Genomic DNA, 19,772 nt, shown 5'->3' with positions numbered 1-19,772 from the left:
CCTCTGCAATCAGACCTGTATTAAACCCAGGAGAAGTCCCTGATCACTGTAAAAGGGAAGAACTGTCCTAGCCACTTCCTTTAATGTGGCCAGAAACTGGCCTTGATGCCCTTGCCTTGCTCTTATCTTTCATTACCCATGCTTTGCCTTGGACCCATGTCCAGGATCTGGCCAGGACAGGTTCCCATTGTACCCAGCTGACTCCTTACTGCATCCCATGAACTTTCCATGCTCAACACAATTGCCCTCTCTACCCTTCCTGGGACTGCAAACACCCCATCTCCTGGCAAAGTGCACATCCTACAAAGGGCATTTTGTGATGTTACAACATCAGTGGAGGCCCTGCTAAGTGAAGAGGGTCAGTGCAACCCTGTTGGGTTGGGAAGAGCCAGGACAAACCTTGTGGATCAGGTGAGCAGGAGCCCCAGAGCACATTTGAGATATCTGCTGTCCCCAGGCAGAGAACCAGAGGAACCATGGCTGAAGGCAGAGTGATTTCAGGGGAGTATTGAGCAGTCTGATGCCAGGAGGGTCTGCTTTTGACTTGTCCAAGTTTAGGGCACTGCCTGGCACATTGTATGGAAGGGCAAAGTCTTCTTCAGCAATGGCAGCAATTTGGAGATCACAGAATCATGGAATGGTTTGGGTTGGGAGGGACCTTAAAGATCATCTCCTTCCACCCCCTGCCATGAGCAGGGACACCTCCCACCAGCCCAGCTTGCTCAAAGCCCTGTCCAACCTGGCCTTGGACACTTCCAGGGATGGGGCAGCCACAGCTTCTCTGGGCGACCTGTACCAGGGCCTCACAACCCTCACAGCCAGGAATTCTCTGCAATATCTCATCTCACCCTGCCCTCTGGCAGTGGGAAGCCATTCCCTTTGGTCCTGACACTCAGGCCTTTGTTCAAAGTCTTGGAGCCCCTTTAGGTACTGCAAGGGGCTCTCAGGTCTCCCTGGAGACTTCTCTCCTCCAGGCTGAACATTCCCAGCTGTCCCAGCCTGGCTCCAGAGCAGAGGGGCTCCAGCCCTCAACACCTGCCCTTGTTCCAGGATCCTGCAGACCAGATGGGAGCACTGGCATCCCCCTTTGTGCAGCTCCTCTGACCTGCCACGCACCCACCCATGCCCACTGCCCACCCCGGATGGATGGATTCTGCCTCAGGAATAAAACCTCCCAGAAACTTGCCCATCATTTCCAGGCTGCAAAATAATAAGAGAGGGAGGAAAGCAAGTGACACCTTCGTTTCAGCTTCTGTCCATCTCACGTTGCGCTCCCCGACAGGCAGAGCCAGGGCAGAATGAAACACCTGCTTAATGTGACCTGTCTGCTCTTCAGGGAGAACTGCCGAAGCGAAGGTCACCTCATTAAGAGGAGTGAGAGCTGAGTGCCCATGCTGGGGGGGGCCTGGGGGACTGCTGGGGGGGCCTGGGGGGCTCCAGCCTGCTGAAGGGTGACCTTTTCCGGCGGCACACGGCGCGAGGAGACGGGCCCTGGCACGCGTGCTCTGACCCAAGTGGCAGTTAGTTCTGCAGACACTTACACGTCCCGAGCACTGGGTTTGAACTTTTCATTCTCACCAGCTTGTCAGCTCTTGAAAGCTGTAAGTGCCTGCGGTGTCTCCTGCTCGCTGATGGGGTGAGCATGACGCTGCTGCACAAACGCTCCCTGCTCCTGGGCACAGTCACAGAATCTCCTCAGCTGGAAGGGGCACACAGGGATAAATTTCACAGAATATTCTGAGTTGGAAGGGATCCAGTTGGATCATTGGGTCCAACTCTTAAGTGAATGGACGGCACAGTGATCAAACCCACAACCTTGGTGTTATTAGCACCATGCCCTAACCAACTGAGCTCATCTCAGCATCATACAGTCCAACTCCTGGCCCTGCCCAGGACACCCCAATAATCCCACCCTGTCCCTCAGAGCATTATCCAAACCCTCCTGCAGCTCTGGCAGCCTTGGGGCCGTGCCCACTGCCCTGGGGAGCCTGGTCAGTGCCCACCACCCTCTGGGGGAAGAGCCTTTTGCTGAGATCCAACCTGCCCCTGCCCTGGCACAGCTCCAGCCATTCCCTCAGGTTTCATCACTGGTCATCAGAGGGGATCAAGGAAAGCAGGATCAGGCCCAAGATTCCCACCAACAGGAAGGTCTGGGCACATCTTGGGCCCCACCATGGACAGACCTTCCCTTTCACAGCGTGTTTGAGCAGAGCTGTGTCTCAGCTGCCCAGAAAACAGGTTGGAGTGACCCAGACATGTCCCGTGGGGAGGCAGCATGTGCAGGACCCCCCAGCACAGCCCTGCTCATGGTGCTGAGCCAGCGTGGGAGCGTGAGCCCCATGAGGTGCCTGCTGGGCCCCCGGGTCCAGCCCTGCTCCCAGCCCACCACTCCCCTTACCCCAGCTGGTCCCTGGTGTTGCAGACCCCAGCAGGTCAGAGCTCTGTGGCCAGCAGGGCACTGCCCACCCAGCAGCAGCAGCCCTGTGGGAACACACCTGATGCCTGCTTTCCCTGCTGCCTCAGAGGGGATTTTATTTTGCCTTTCATGTTCCCACTGAGCTGGGGAAGCAGAACATCAGCTTTCCCTGCCAGCAGGCACAGCTCAGGCTGCCACGCTGCTCCAGAGCTCAGTGGGACGTGCTGGACCACAGAGCTCCCCTGGGAGCTGCCCTTCCACCCCTTCTTGGAGCAGGAGAGAGAGACATGCCTGCCTCCCTCCCTCCCTGCTCTGCCCTCCACAGACCTTTAATTCTTTCTCCTCTGATGTTAATCTCGGAGGTGGTGCACAGGTCAAGTTTAATATGCTGTCCTGGGGGAGTTTCATTTAGAACCAGCAAGAGGGAGACTGGCAGTTCAATTAGGGGTTCCCATGTAGTCCAGGAGCATCCTGAGCTTCAAAAGGCAGCAGGCTGTGCTCAGCAGAGGCCAAGGCAGGCAGGTTCCCACAGACCTGGCTCTTGCCACAACCTGCTGCCTCTTCCCCACATGGCTGTGCCCAGCACATCCCCCCCAAGGCCATTCTCTGGTTCCACCCCTAACTTGCCCACCTGCCCCCACACACCTCCAGGTCCTCGTGCACACGTGTGTGCCAGCACCCAGAGCCCCTGTGGCAATGGCAAAGGCACATCCTCTGACTCCTCAATTTCCCCATCAGGTGAGTAGCACTCAGAAGTTACAGGGAGGTGCTCATGCACAGTTCTCCTGTGAGAGCTCTGGGGGATACACAGAGCCCCCTGGCACAAAGGGGTTCCTGTGTGAAGCTTTATGGGGGTGTCAGGGGTGTGCTGATGGCTCCAGGCAGTCAGGTCCCCTGGGCAGACCAAGAGACCCCTCCCCACCCGCAGCCTGGGCACGAGCTGCTGTAATGGGAAAGTACAGGCAGTAAAAGACTATGATGGGGATCATAAATATCCATTAAACCAGCTTTTAATCCACCCTCTGAGCAGCAGGGCTGCACTGAGTGAGAGCCAGGAGCCTGGCAGGCTGTTTGGCACACAGGGAGGGGGCACCCCGGCATCCCACTGCAGGGTGTCACTGCCTGGGGAGGGGATGAGCCATCCCTGCAGAGCATGGATCCAGGGGCAGTGCCCAGGGATGGAGGGAATGCTGCCACTCTGCCTCCTCCAGTGCTCCAGCACAGCACAGCCCTGGCACCAGCTGCAGAAGACCTGACATGAGACTGATTCATCTGGGGAAATACAGTTGGTGCCCAGACAAGGAGATGAAGCCACAGCCCCGCTGCCATCAGTGCTGCTCCAGCAAAGGACAAAGCAGATTGGTGCTGGGAAGCAGAGCCATGTCCCAGCCTTCAGTTTATGAAGGGAAAATCCTGGCTTCTCTCCACCACTCCCCAAACCAAAGCCTCGTGCAGAGCACCTCAAGAAACACCTTGTTTGTGTGTCTCTGCTCATCCCCTGGTGTGTGGATCCAGCTCTTGCATCCAACCTTTCCTGCTCTCCAGGGACAACAGACTCTGGGTAACAAGGGCACCCTCATTCCTAACTCCTCTTGACGAGTTTGTCTCCACTTTGTGCACAGTGTCCTCACCTTCCTCCCTGCCAGTGCTGCCACTCACTATTTATGGCTGTACAGCACAGAGCAGGTCACATCTGTGTCCTTCCTCTGGTGTCAGCACAGGACAAACTGCCCCTGAATTGCTGCTGCTTCTGCCACGATGCTCTGTGCTGGAGCCAGAGCCAGCTGCAAGATGGCAGGTCCATCCCCTGGGAATTTGGGGTCTTCCCATGCAGACTTTCCCACAATGTACCAATTTTGAGGGGGGAAATTCCACCCAGAAGTGTCAAGAAGTTTTGCTGGGTTTTGACTCTGCTGAATCATTAAACAGTAAAATGCTAGATAGACTAGAAATGTAGATTTGAAGTAATATGATAATATAAAAGCCCAAATGGAATGAAACCAAATGATAATGTCAAATTGAAATGTTCGCCTCTCATTGGAAAAAATCTTTTCACCATTATTGAAACAAAATGTGAAAGTTGAAATCATTTGATTTGACACTTCTCCATAGAAAAATATCATCAGGATCGACATGTTCTCCAGAGATGTTCAGAGTTTAGAAACTGCTCTGCTGGAAAAATGTTGCCAGACAGAAATGAGACAGAGCAAAGGAGTCTGGTTCTCCCTGTGCCCCTCTCTGAGCCAGAGCTCTGGCACAGAGGGATGCAAGGGATGCTGGAAAGGGCCAGAGCAGGTTCTGTCCTCAACCCCACTCCTTTACCACCCTGTGCCCTGGCTCCATGCCCAGGGGAGTGACTGGCTGGTGGCCTGACTGTGCCCATCCCTGCCAAGCCACAACAGCTGGAGATGGGTCTTTCACCGAGCTCCTGTTGCCCTTCCCTGTTCCTGCTCCCCAGCAGCCACTGCTGCTCAGGCCAGAGGTTGTCCAGCTGCAGCAGAGCTGGTGCTCCAGGATTTCACAGCCCATCCCCTTCACAGTCCTGTCTCTCAGTATTTTTATACCTTTTCAAGCACCCTCCTGAGCAGAGCACACCTGCCAGGACAGGATGTGCTCTGAGGTGCTGATCAGGGTGGTTTGCACCCCTCTGGCACATTCTGGCTCACCCAGTGTGCAGGGGGTGGTGAGGGGTGTCCAAAGATGGCCCAGAGATAAGTCAGATCCAACCCTCTGGTGCCTTTGGGGTGTACAGGGCCCTCAGCAAGGATTAGAGAATCATTAAGGTTGGAAAAGGCCACCAAGGTCATCAAGTCCAACCTTCAACCAAACATCCCAGTGACTGTTAAACCATATCACAAAGTACCACATCTACTCATTCTTTGAGCAGTTCCAGGGGTGGTGACCCCACCACTGCCCTGGGCAGCCTGTGCCAGTGCTTAACCCCCCTTTCAGTGAAGAAATTTGTCCTAAAATCCAGTCTTCCCTGAGACAACTTGAGGCCATTGCCTCTTGTTCTGTCACCTCTTACCTGGGAGAAGAGACCAGCCCCCACCTGGCTCCAGCCTCCTGTCAGGGAGTTGTAGAGACCAAGAAGGTCCTCCCTGAAAATCCGTGCCCCAAACCCCCCTCTCCGACCCTGCCTCTAGCCCAGACTGAGGAGTGGGTATCAGCATCCCCCTGTGCCGGCCTGAGCCCCCTGCTCCCCCCACTGCTTCACCAGAGCTCCAGGGCTCCCAGAGCTGGCAGGGCAAGGAGGAGACCCAGCAGGAGCCCAGAACAGAGAGCTCAGTGTGTGGCGCAGCAGCCGAGTGGTCCCCGCAGCCGCCTCTGCAGGGGCCAGTGCCCACCAAACCCAGCCCAGCCGGGTCCTCTCCCCGAGCAGGATGCAGTGGGGTCAACCCTCCCTCCTGGCTCTCTCCCTCCTCCCCGGGCTGCAGAGCTCGCCGGGGCTGGTGCTAATGAAGATTTCCTGCAGCGCTTGCTTAGCAGAAAATGATTGGTTACACCCGAGCTCGTAATTAAAAAAAAAGAGAGCGAGTGCACTAATGGGTATTTATTTGACTGTTACCTTGTCATGTATTTATCGATGCAGATAAATTCAAAATCATTAAATGCTTTACGGGGCCTGACAATTTACAGCCCCTGTCAGTGCTCCGTGCCCTGGCTCTGCGGCAGGAGCCGCGCGGTGCAGTGGCAGAGCCTCGGGCATGGCACAGGTCTGAGCCCCCCGGGCTCGGCACGGGGTCCTGAGCCAGCTGGGGCACACAGGGCAAAGGGACCAGCAGGCTGTGACCAAGTGTGGTGGATCAAAACGCTGCTGAGGTGCTGCTGTCACGATCTCTGCCCTGCAGGAATTGTGGCGACAGCGACAGGTCTCTGCTCAGGGCTGGAAGCGCAGCCAGGGTGTGATGGGCACCTGTGGTGCTACACTGGGGGGGATTGGAGCTGTACCCCCAGCTCCCCACAGCTCCCACCCCTGCCCAGATGTCCCTGTGCAGATGATGGCTCCGGGCAGGTGGGTCTGGAGATGCCTCAGGGATGTGGTGGGGCTGAAATCGTTTGTCATCTCTATGTGCAGGTGAGAACCTCAAGCCAAGCAGACAAGAACTTCTGGCACTGCTCAGAGGCCAAATGTGAGCCAACGTGACCACAACAGAGGGGAACTCATCCTCTGCCTTCTTCCTTGAGGTGGAAGCCCATTTCAGTGCCTCCCTATCCCAGAGCTGATGAAGACAATGGTGATGAAGGCAGGATGAACATTTCTTCCTGCTCTGTAACAAGCAGCAGGGGCAGCCCAGAGTAGCCACAGATCTCAGGAGAGCATCTCTCAGGAGGCTTACCAGGAGTGCAGGGGGAGGCAGGGGCATCTCCTGACTCAGTGTTTGCATAGCAACAAGGCCCTGCCTTCATGCTTATCATACAGCCCCTAATTACCTTATTATTCCCGTTAGCAGAGGCAGGAGCCCCCTCCTCCCCACACACACACAGGCAGCCTGGGCCAGGGCTGGGTATGAGCATCCCTGTGCTCTGGGTGGTGTCACCATCATGGCACCTGTGCCTGTGCCCTCCTTGTGTGTCTGTGTATGGGGCAGCAGCTCTCCCCACTGCCCTTGGGATTTTCAGGGAGATGAAGCAACACTACAGTGTGGAGTGGGTCTGCCCCCCCGGATCCCACAGCATGGGGCAGAGTCAGCAGCAGCCACCCAGATCCAGGGCAGAGACACAGCTCTGGTGGCACTCATCCTGCCTGCTGCCAGGCCACCATGTCCCCAGGACACAAACTAGCTCCTAGAACAGGTCTGAACATCATCACTTCCAGTGCAGACATGGCAGCTGCCCCTCCCACCTCTGTCCTGAACCCAAGCTCAGCGTGGCAGGGAGGATCCCAACTCTCAGTGCTCAGACCTGCAGCAGGAACCTCTGAGAGGGAACATCCTTATCCTGATCCTGGAATCTCTCCATGCAGGGAAGGGTCAGGCTGGCACCAGCACAGCGTGGGCACAGCTGGCAGAGCTGCAGGCTGGCCCCAGGCACAGCTGGGAGAAGGCTCTGCCTGAGCACCCTGAGCCCATGGCACTGGCTGCCCCACTGCCCTTGGTGTCTGCAGGCAGCCTGGGAGGCAGGAGCCCAGCATTCCCTGTCTCCCTGCCAGCTGCAGAGCAGGAGGCTCCACACAAGGTGTTAACCACAGTGCGGGAGCATCCTGACCAACCTGCGGGGAGGAGGCTCAGCACCCACGGTGAGGATGGATATGTTGCACTCTGAGGGCTCAGTGAGAGGATCCCTGGGAGTTGCTGGATTGTGCTGGGAACAGGCAGAGTGGCAGGAGCTGCTGGATTGTGCCAGGAGCAGGAAGGATGGCAGGAGCCCCCAGACTGTGGCAGGAGCAGGCAGAGTGGCAGGAGCCCCTGGATTATGGCAGGAGCAGGGAGAGTGGCAGGAACCCCCAGACTGTGGCAGGAGCAGGCAGAGTGGCAGGAGCCCCCAGACTGTGGCAGGAGCAGGCGGAGTGGCAGGAGCCCCCAGACTGTGGCAGGAGCAGGCAGAGTGGCAGGAACCCCCAGACTGTGGCAGGAGCAGGCAGAGTGGCAGGAGCCCCTGGATTATGGCAGGAGCAGGCAGAGTGGCAGGAGCCCCCAGACTGTGGCAGGAGCAGGCAGAGTGGCAGGAGCCCCTGGATTATGGCAGGAGCAGGCAGAGTGGCAGGAACCCCCAGACTGTGGCAGGAGCAGGCAGAGTGGCAGGAGCCCCTGGATTATGGCAGGAGCAGGGAGAGTGGCAGGAACCCCCAGACTGTGGCAGGAGCAGGAAGGGTGGCAGGAGCCCCCAGACTGTGGCAGGAGCAGGCAGAGTGGCAGGAACCCCCAGATTGTGGCAGGAGCAGGCAGAGTGGCAGGAACCCCTGGATTATGGCAGGAGCAGGCAGAGTGGCAGGAACCCCTGGATTATGGCAGGAGCAGGCAGAGTGGCAGCAGGGTCACAGCTTTGTTTTGAGAGAAAAGGCAGGAACTGGGGCTGTGTGTGTAAGTAGGTCACACGCGAGGCTGGAGACGAGGCCACGGGCACAGACTGTACATGCAAGAGGGATAAGAGTGGGAGAGGGGGGCTGGGATGACTGGGAATGGACAGTGAGAGAGCACAGGAGAGCTCACAGACAGACAGAGAGACATGCAGGACCATGTCTGTGTAAGCTCTGCAACAGCACAGAGGTCTGTCTGCAGCATCCTCCCTTTCTGCTCCATTGCCACCCTTGTGGTGTGAGAGCCCTTTCCTGATCCCCTTGCCCAGCACAGCCCAGTATCAGAGCTGATTGCTGCTGGGACCTGTACAGGGAGGATGCTCAGAGCTCTGCAGCCTCTGGCTGTTCTCACTGCTGGGTGCACAACCATCTTTATCCTCACGGCATCCACAAGTCATGAAATTATGCTGTGACAGAGAGTGGCACAGGGCTGGGGAAGAGTGGCAGCTCAGCCACCACAATCATGGGGAGACACATCCCTCTGCCTCCCACGGGTGCTGGGCAGCCTTGGTGCCCCCATGTCAGGCTAGAGAGGCCAGGGTGGGTCAAAGACACCCCTTTGTGCTGGGAGTGCTTGCAGTGGCTTCCCTCCCTCCACATCCCAGGGTAGTGGGTGGCCATGAGAGGGTGATGGGTGATGAGCCCACCTGGAGCAGCATCACTGTGTGGGACCCAACACCTGCAAACCCCATTGACAACAGGGTCAGACCTGTGCTCCCCTAATGCCCCCCAACAGCAGGGTCACAGCTCTGTTCCCCTAATACCCCCCAAAAACAGGGTCACCCCTAATGTCCCCCAACAGCAGGGTCACCCCTAATGTCCCCCAACAGCAGGGTCATAGCTCTGTCCCCCTAATACCCCCAACAGCAGGGTCACCCCTAAGGCCCCCCAACAGCAGGGTCACCCCCAATGCCCCCAACAGCAGGGTCACAGCTCTGTCCCCCTAATACCCCCCAACAGCAGGGTCACCCCTAATGTCCCCCAACAGCAGGGTCACTCCCAATGCCCCCAACAGCAGGGTCATAGCTCTGTCCCCCTAATACCCCCCAACAGCAGGGTCACCCCTAAGGCCCCCCAACAGCAGGGTCACCCCCAATGCCCCCAACAGCAGGGTCATAGCTCTGTCCCCCTAATACCCCCCAACACCAGGGTCACCCCTAAGGCCCCCCAACAGCAGGGTCACAGCACTGTTCCCCTAGTGCCCCCCAACAGCAGGGCCACCCCTAAGGCCCCCCAACAGCAGGGTCACCCCCAATGCCCCCAACAGCAGGGTCACAACACTGTTCCCCTAATGCCCCCCAACAGCAGGGTCACAGCACTGTTCCCCTAGTGCCCCCCTGCAGCACCTGATGCTTCAGCACATGGTCCAGCCCTACATCCTGCATCCTATCATGTTGGGAAATGCTGAACACAGGCAGAAAATGCCTTCCCAGCCCCCGTGGTGATCAGCTGGTGCCCCCAGGCAGGAGGTGCAATTAACCTTCTCTTGACAAGAATAACTACCAATGTAATTATTGATCATAAAGTTATCCAGCCCTTTGCAAGCCCCAGCCACAGAAGGGGATTGGAGGAGGCATGTCATGGGAGTAGAGAGTGCAGAAAGGAAGATGCAGCCTTTGCAGCATCTCAGCATGGTCCTGGTGCACGTGGAGTGGAGCAGGGAGACATCTCCACAACCTCCCACCATCACACCCCACTGCATGGATGGCAGGGCTGGCTTCAAAATGAGAGTGGGCTCAGGTGCTGCAACATCCAGACCTTGTGATGGGCTGGGCCAGGAGGATGTGGGAGTTCAGACACATGAAAAGACAGAAGAATTAGGCAATGGCAGAAGGGAGCCTTAACAAAGCTCAAAATTGAACATGAAATAAAGGCACAAAGTAAAGACATGAAAAAAATCCCTGGTCTAATCCACTGCTCCAGCTCCAGGGCAGTGCAGCACCAAGGAAAGGTGGAGGATTTGGGCTTCAGGTGTTCCAGGAGCTTTGTGTTGTGCATCAGGCACTGCAGTGAACACACAAAAAAATGGGACATTTCCTAATTCCAACCTGCACACCATCTCTGAATGTGAACCAGAGACAAGTCATTTTGGGATGAATCAGGGGGAGTCAACTTGGCCAGTCCATGCAAGCCATGGGGTGCCTGTACCCCCCGTGCTCTGGCTGCAAGTGGGGTGACCCCAAGCCCCAGGGCCTGGCCCCTGCACAGGGCAGGAGACAAAATCCAGAGGGATGTGACAGGGTTGGGGTGTTGTCCTTTGGCATTCAGAGAGAAACCACTGCAAAGAGATAATCACTGTGTAATTATGCCAAAGCACTGGTCACCCACTGAGGGACTTCTGCAGGATGCTGATCTGGGGAAAAGCTTTCCCTTTTTTGTAATGGGAACCAAGAAACTGGACATTCTCAGGGTAAAAAATATTTCTGGGCTTGGTTAGGAAAATCAGGCTTTGGCTGCTGGGAAGCCAGGCATCTTCACCATCTTCTGTCCTGACAGCTTTTGTTTGGGGTTTTTCATTTGTGAAAGGAAAGGGTTTGGCAGGGAGGGGGGATTCTGATGGCAATGCAGGGAAAAATGGGAAAAAGAAGATTTCTTCACAAAATTTCAGTGGAAAATAACCAGATTTAAAAAAGAAAAAAAAAACAACCTGTCTGTTTTCAGCCTCCCTCCCGGAAGGGCTGCCGTGACCTCACACTTGACACCCCCCGTTGCTGGGGGCTCGTCCGTGGGGCAGAGCTCGGGCGGGATGCCGAGTGCTCCCAGCCCTTCCTCCCCCGGGCCGGGGCCGTCGGCAGCGGCTGCAGCGCTAACCCAGATTCCAGGGGCGTCACGCTGCCGCGGCTGCTAAATTGGCAGCGTGTAAGAGACATGTCACCTGGGTGACAGGGTGGCTCTGACTGCGGGAGGGGTGGAACACACTGCGCCGTGTGCTAAATACTCCCATCATTACGGCTCAGCCGGAGAGACGGGGTGGGAAAGTTCCCTGGGTACTGGGAGAAGGATGGAGGCTGGATTTGCTGGGAGAACATCCCTGCCTGCTCCTGCTGGCCCCGCTGGCTCCATCCCCAAACCCTCCTGGCCAGGTCCTGCTGTCCCCGCTGTCCCCATCGCCAAACCCTCCTGGCCTTGGCATGCAGCGAGCTGACCTCCTGCACGGAGGTTCGGCATCTCCCAGGAGCATGTCCGTGCTCTCCTGATCATCTCCAGACTCCGGGAGGCTGGTGCGAGTTGTCTTCTGCTGAGGGCAAAAGAGGGAGCGATTAATCGCCCCTTTTGTTTAGAAATAGCTACGAAACCGCAGAGCGTGGCGGAGTCGGGGCCGGGCCGTGCGGTCCGAGCCGTCCCGGGGGAGGCAGAGCCGGGGCGGTCGGAGCCGCAGGCGGAGCAGGGAGCGGGGAAGCCGAGGAGCCAGCGCGGGTAACCCGACCCTGGGGACCGAGCGGGGGGCTGGGATGGGGGTGGAGAAGCTACTTCCTCCGCCTGAGCCCCTTGGAAAATTGCTCCATGAGAGGGTGTTGTGACAAAGGACCGTCTGTTGCTGGGAGCCCTGTCCCCTCCGTGGTGTGACAAGACAGCACAGGTCCATGTTGGCTGAGCCCAGGGCTCAGGAAGGGCAGGGCCTGAGGGGCTTTGTGATCTGGTGGGCATCATGCACCTACAACACTTGTGGGCTCCTCTGTGCACACCTTCAGTGGGGACCTGGAGAATTCCTGGTGGGTGTGTGACACCAGTGTTGGCTGCACCAGCCCTGTCCTGCCTCTTCTTGAGTGAAGCAGCACCCAGCAGTCACTGCCCTTCTCTTCTCTCACACTGACATTGTTCCCCACCCTCTCTGCCCGAGGGTGGTCATTCACCTGCTTGTGAAGATCTCTGGGCAGTGGGTCCATCACAGCTCCCTCTCTCCACCAGGCAGCCATGGGCTCACCAGCCCTCAGCCCTCACTCCTGTGGGGTCAGGCAGTGATTGCCAGTGTCAAATGTGTGACAGCAGAAAGGGGACAGGCTGTGGCATCCCAAGTGCCCAGGAGCCCCTGGCTGCAGCAGCACCATCACAGCAAGTCATCTCTGCTCCGAGCAGTCACATTTCCAGTGCTGTGGGACAAGAAGCCACATCCATGTACACACAGGTCGTTTCAGTCACACTGTGCTGGGCACTGGTGAGGCCACACCTCAAATCCTGGGGGCAGTTTTGGGCCTTTCATGACAAAAAAGACACTGAGGGGCTGGAGCATGTCCAGGGAAAGGAACAGAGCTGGGAAGGGTCTGGAGCACAAGTCTGATGAGGAGCAGCTGAGGGAGCTGAGGGGGCTCAGCCTGGAGAAAAGGAGGCTCAGGGGGGACCTTCTCACTCTCTGCAACATCCTGACAGCAGTGGGGAGTTGGAGTGGGTCGGGATCTGTTCCCAGGGAACAAGGGACAGGACAAGGGGAAACAACTCCAACTTGTGCCAGGGGAGATTCGGGTTGAATATTAAGGAAAATTTCTTCACTGGAAGAGTGGCCAGGCATTGGCACAGCTGCCCAGGGCAGTGGTGGAGTCACCATCCCTGGAAGTGTTCTAAAAATCAGTAGACATGACACTTCATTAGTGGGCATGATGGAATTCAGTCAATGGTTGGACTTGGTGACCCTGGAGGTCTTTCCCAACCTTAAGGATTCTGTGATTCTTCTGGATCTGACAAATGTCAGGCAGGTCACAGATCTGCTTCCCCTGCAGCCAAGCTCCAGCCTCTCCCAGCCCAGCTACAGCCGGAGGAGAGAGAAAGACCGAGCCAGAGGCTCAGGGATGTGTATTCTGCTCATTGCTCACAAATACTAATGGCCCAGAGTTATTAATATTGCCACTGTAGTCATATCTGGGTAATTACTGCCATTAACCACCAGCAGAACTATTGAGTTCCCCTAATCAGTGCATTATAATAATTGGGACCAAGTGTTTTATAGATCCAGATGCTAATTCCTCCCTAACACCTCTCCCTCCCCTCAGGCTGCTCCTCCCTGCTCAGCTCCAGTGTCTCCCAGCCCAGGGCTGCTCCTTCAGCCCAGCTGCTGGGGCACCTTGTGCCCCACATGCCCTGGGGTGGGTGACCCACACCTTGGGGTGTCCCAGCTCCACCTAATGGGAAATCATGGCTGCAGGAGGTTTGGGAGGCCAGGGACTCCAGGCTGTGGAAGTGGAAGTGGGTCTTTCAGGAGAGGAGCTGGGTCCATGCCCTGCACGTGTGGCCCAGCAGCATCTCCCTGGTGCTGGGAGACAGCAGGACTTCAGGGAGGGCTTTGGCTGTTCTGTGCTGCTGGGACACAAATCTGGTGTGGGGGAAATTAATTGCACAGTCTGCTATTTACACCCATTTCCTCTTGCTCTGGAAAGCTCTTCTCTGCTGCAGCCATCTGGGCCTTGGAGCCCAAACCCGCCTTGGCCCGGAGCTGGTGCCTGTTCAGGTGGTGATTCAGTGGGTTGCATAAGAGGAGCATCTTCTCCTCCCCCTCCCGGATGTGCTGAGCTGAGCAGGCAGCTGTGCCCACACCGCCACCACCACAGGGACAGGACAGCCAGGACCAGCTCCCTCCCAGCTCTGCCTGCCCTGAGCACCAGCAAGCCCAGGGTCTGCCCAGGGGGTGCCCGGGGCAAACAGAGCCAGGCTGGATCCAAAATCTGCAGCCAGGCATCTGCCACAGCCCTTTGGGCCCCATCGTGGGGACACAGTCAGTGCCACACTGAACCCTGGCAGGGGGGGCTGGACTCAGGGGGCAGAGCAGGTCTGCAGCTCCCCAGGACACTTTTGGCCCTGTCTAGAGCAGGGCAGCAGTTCTGTGACTCCTTCATGACAGGGAAAGAACAACCATGTGTGATTTAGAACTGGCTTGAAAACAAAAATCCCTGGAAATTCTAATAAATAAGAAAAAAGGGGTGTGGGGGAATTCTTGGAGGGTGGGAGTTACACAAAAGGTTTGGCTGTGCCCAAGCCAATGTATTTGCTTCCAACCACAGCCATTTCACAGCATTTTTTTTTTTGATGTTTAGCAAAATAAAATTAAGGGAAACTTTGAAACAAAGTCATTTGGAAGTGAAAAAAAAATCAAAACATTTCACTCTGAAAATGCTGAAATGAAATGTTTTGATATTTTGGGGGTTTTTCCCCTCCAAACAAACCATTCAGCAGAATTGACATATTCATCCAGAACCTTTTGGTGTTCTCAAATCTGAATTATTTTTTTTTCCCAAAAAATCAAGCCCTCTCAATTCCTCCCAGGCAGAGATGTGTGCTGTCCTCAGGGGAACCCCTGGTGGGCTTGAGGGGACCTTCCAGGGTCTCCTGGTGGGAGAGGTTCATCCCTGTGGAGCAAGAGAAGACACCTCACCCTCCTGCTCAGCCCACAATGAGACCTGGTGGCCAAAAGGAGGGCACAGCCTGGGAGAGATGAGCCAGGTGAGAGGCATCCCCTGGGACCCAGCAGGTGAGAGAAGAGAGCGATGCAATCAATAGTGCTAATTGCAAAGGCAATGTCTAGCAGAAATAAGATGGTTATTCTGCATCACTGGACACTCTTACAATCAAATTGTCCACAGACAATTAGCTGAGCAGGAGAAAAAAGGAATTAGATTTCTAATTGTTCTGCTGGTGAAAGGCATTTAGGAGCACTCAGAGGATGGAGGAGGGAGAGGTTTGCATCTCTCTCTGCCGGGCTGCAGGAGCTGCCATCCCAGTTCTCATTCCCAGAGGGATAACCAAGCCAAGGGAACAGGGGCTGCAGCTGGGACTACAGGCGGCTTCTTGGGAGGCTTTGGCCAGTGCTTGTATTTCACTGGGTTATTTATTTCCTCCCTCCAGCCTCCTGCATGACAGAGCAGCAGCGCCCTGTGCTGCTCTCCGGGCACTGGCACGCTGGCAGTGCACTCCTGCAGACCCTTGGGCATCCCCCCACTGCATCCTGGACCAAGGACATCCCCATCCATCACCACTCTCCTGAGAGACCACCTGCACCCCCACACACGTTCCAACAGCACCATCCCTGTGTGACGAGGCAGTGGGGCAGGATCCACCCTCCTGTCCCCAAAACCCCCATCCTGTGACTCCTCAGCTGCCCACGCCCTGCTGGATGGCACAGGCAGAGAGGCGGGGGAGGAAGCCCTGGGATTTTTCTGGTTGTTATTAATGTTGGTGTTGACTCACACTGGTGGGTGTCGTTCGGCTCGAGGGAGTCTCCCGATGCTGCTTTGTGAGGACAACGGGAAGTCCTCCCGCCTCTGCTCCCTGGGCTGATGGGGAGCATCCACAGCATCCCTGGTGTCCAGGGGGCCTGTTTTGGAGGGATGGCCTTGGAGCACAGAGGTCCTTACACCCAGTCCAGTGGGGTGGTTGCCCTTCAACTGTGTTCTCACTCGGGGGGTGGGTGCAGTGTGGCTGCAGCATCCCAGAACTCTCCCTTAGGGGTCACATCTGCATCAGTGCTGATGGCAACAACCTGTCCTTGGGCAGCAAAAGCCTTGGGGTGGGGGAAAAGCCCTTCTAGCTTTTGGTTCCCACCAGTGCAGAGAGCAAGGAGATCTGAAAGCAGTTTTGCCTTCTTTCATCTCTCAGCATCCATCCATCATCCCACTGCTCATCACCACAGAGAGTCCTGAGCTGTGCCAGGGGGACACACTGAGGGGATTTTCCTGTCTGTTCTTCTGTATCCCCATGGCCTGTTGGAGGGTTCTGGGCCCAGAGCTCCCTGACCCTACCAGGTGAGCAGGGTGACCGTGGTGCAGCTCAGTGCAACACCCTGCAGAGACCTTCTCTGTGGCATTTGGGATCCAGCACCCTCATAGGCACTGTCCCACAGACAGCAGAGCCACCAGCAGCCCTTTCCTTCCAGCAGCAAAGGGAGGAGCACTGAAGGGGGTTCTGTTACTGCCTTGGACCCCCAGGCTGGAGTCATATCCGTTACCTGCAGAGAGAGGCTGTCCTGGTCTCTCCTGCCTCACCACAGGAGAGCTGCAGTCCCATGTGAAGACCCAGAGCAGCCTGGCAGCTGGTCCCTGCTGCAACCTGCAGCTGCACTCTTCCACCTGAGCTGCCTAACCATGAGAAACATGGAACCATAGTCACCTCTGAGTGTGTGGCTGCTGGTCAGCACATTCACACTATCCACTGGTTTAGGCACTGTGGTTTTCTCCTGTTGGAGGTGGGACGTCCTTGTCCTCACCAGGAGCCGCCCTGCATGGGAGCCCTGCAACTCAGACCCACCAACAAGGTGCCCACCATGGACAGAGGGACCACAGCATGGGCAGCACAGCCATGGCAGGGATGGGGAACAGCCTCATCTTGTGCTTCCAAAAGGATCAGCCCCAGGTGATGCTGCTGCTGTGGGAGCACAGCCAAATACAGCCCCACATACGTATATTCTCATGCACACACACACATATATATATCTCCCCTTTGCCTTTGAGTCACCAGTGTTGAAACCCTCCCTGCCAAGAGTCTTCTGAGAAATATTCCCCTTCCCTCTCTCGCTCTCTGTTTTCCCCCTCTCTCTCTCTCTCTCTTGCATTCGGGCTAATTTTATCTTCTGTCTTTCATCTGCCTGTGTATCTACCAGTCCTGACAAAAAAAAGGGATTTTCACAGATTTTGCTGTGCTCCCCAGCTCTAAAAGCTTTCATCTCCCTCCGCCGATGAGTGCGTGTCATCTGCTCGCTCCAAATTACAGCGGAGGCCTTCACACTCAATCGGAGCATTTTCTGCCTAATTTCCCAGGCAGCAGGATTAAGTGTGGGCTCCAGGCTTGTCTGGCGTGATCTGCAGAGCAGCCTCCCCCCGGCTGCCAGGGCCGGCCCCGGGGAAGCCCAGGGCACACCTCGCCCTGCCCTCTCCAGGGCACTCCCCTCCAGCAGACAGGCAGCAGCGCTGCCTCCAGGAGGCACCTCCTGAGCCCACGGACTGGCAGGGGAGGGCTGGGCAGGGGGATGCCCATGGCACAGAGCCTGGAGCTCTGCCTATCCAAGCGAGGGTGTAAGAGCAGCTCTGAGCCTCAGAGAGCCTCTCAGCGCCAATCCCACCCTGGCAGGGACTTCTGTACATCCAGGAGGCAACTGCAGCATTTCTCTGGGATGCCCAGTCTGTCTGCAGGAGCAGCAGGTGGGGGTTTATCTCCCTGTCATTACCACAGCCAGTTTGGACAGTGGCTCCCAGGTTGTTCATGTTGTCTCTGGGTGCTTTGCAGCCACATCTCAGCGCTGGTTGCTGCCTGGGTGAGAGCTGTGGTGTCTACACTCTGCCCTGGGCAGGCTGGCACTGGGGCACAGCCCCTGGGGCCCCTGGGCAAGGTTATTTAGGCACAATTTGTCCCTTGAAAGTGATGATATATTTTAGTAAGGCAAAAAAATACAAAACAGCACAGGGAGCACGGGATAGAATCATAGAATGGTTTGGGTTGGAAGGCACCTTAAAGATCATCTTGTTCTGCTTCCTGCCATGGGCAGGGACACCTCCCACCAGCCCAGAGTGCTCCAAGCCCTGTCCAACCTGGCCCTGGACACTTCCAGGGATGGGGCAGCCACAGCTTCTCTGGGAAACCTGTGGCAGGGCCTCACCACCCTGACAGGGAAGAATCTCTTCCCAACACCTAATTTAAACCTGTCATTCCCCCTTCTCCTGTCACTCCAGGCCCTTGTAAATAGTCTCTCTCCATCTTTCTTGCAGGCTCCCTTCAGGCACTGCAAGGCCACAATTAGGTTACCCTGAAGCTTCTCTTCTCCAGGCTCAACAATTTCAATTCTCGTCTTTCATCACAGCAGAGCTGCTCCATCCCTCAAATCAACTTGGTGCCTCCTCTGGCCTCACTTCAACATCTCCATGTCGTTTCTGTGCTGGCCCCCAGGGCTGGAGGCAGCTCTGCAGGTGGGGTCTCACCTGAGGGGGCAGAGCTCCCTTGCTGTCCACACTGTGGGATCAGCCCAGCACATGGGGGGGTTTCTGGGCCAGGGCATGTCCAGCCTCTCACCCACCAGCAGCCCCAAGACCTGCATCTGTTCACCATCAGCCCACACTGCTCCAGGGGGTTGGATGTCAGGTGACATGGTCAGGGGACTCCAGCTCCAGGGACAGCTCAGCTCCTGACCACACTGCCCACTCCGTGCAATTCCCTCCCAGCACCCCTTGTCCTGGCCCATGATGAGGTGGTCTGGTGCCATCTCTTTAGGAATTCAAAACACATCCTCTCCCAGAGCACATCGATGAGCTGCAGGGCTGCTGAGGGCACACATCTGGAGCAGACTGAGGACTCCCAGGTAAGGAGCCCCCTCCCACCCACCAGGACACGGGTGGTGAGAGGAACCAGCAGCTCCTCCCTGGGCTCCCTGACAGGCAGAGCACGAGCTGAGATGGAATGAGGAGCAGACAGCGTGATTAGCTCTGCTCAAAAAGGTCAAAACACTTATCAGACATGAGCGGCACAGCTAAAAATACACCCGGCACCTCCCTGGCAATTCCCTCCCGGGAAGTGACAGCCGTGGCTGGTGGGGAACGGGGTGTGGGATGTGAACAGGGATGCTGAACTTCTGGATGGGAGCCTGGATTGGCAATGGGGAGTCTTCCCATTTCTGTGTGGCTTGGGAAGGGCAGAGTGACACCACCCAAAGGCATTTAGGGATGCTCTGAGGGTGACTGGGATGGGTGGGGTAAGGCAGGAGGGGGCTGATGCTGCAGCCTGGAAAGTCAGGCTGAAAGTCAGACTGTGGGGGGAAAGTACCTCAGAGCTGAAATAGCAGGGACCAAGAGGAGAGAGGAAAGAACAAGGAGGTAACAACATGATACAGGTAGGGAGCTGGAGACATGAGATTTACTCCCTTAGCAAAGAGCCAGTGCAGTTACCCCCCAGCCCCCACTGCTCTGGATCCAGGGACTCCTCACAGCCACCAGGCCACAGGGCATCGTCCCCCAGCACTCCTGGTCACAGTCAGGTCACTCTCAGACATGCCCCACAACCATGGACTACACAGCACACACTCCCAGGACTCTGCAGTCCCACCAACAGAATCACAGAATCAATAATGTTGGAAAAGACCTCCAACATCATCAACATGAAATGCCACATCTGCTTGTGTTTTAAACACTTCCAGAACTGCAGAGTATCCCACCACCTCCTGGGGACACAGCTCCTGGAGAAGAAGAGGTGACATTCACCCCCAGGACCTCCTCACCTCCTCTGACACAGGCACCAGCTGCCCATACCACTCATATATGTTTTGGTGCTTTCATGGTGCCTCTTTGTGCAGTAAATGCAGCAACTTCCACCTCACGAGCTGCCCTGTCTCTGTCATGCTCAAAGCTATGATGGGAAGGAATTTCTCAATGA

Source organism: Pithys albifrons, chromosome 24 (assembly GCF_047495875.1).
Source record: "Pithys albifrons albifrons isolate INPA30051 chromosome 24, PitAlb_v1, whole genome shotgun sequence".
NCBI classification, from domain to species: domain Eukaryota; kingdom Metazoa; phylum Chordata; class Aves; order Passeriformes; family Thamnophilidae; genus Pithys; species Pithys albifrons.
This window is presented reverse-complemented; position numbering follows the sequence as displayed.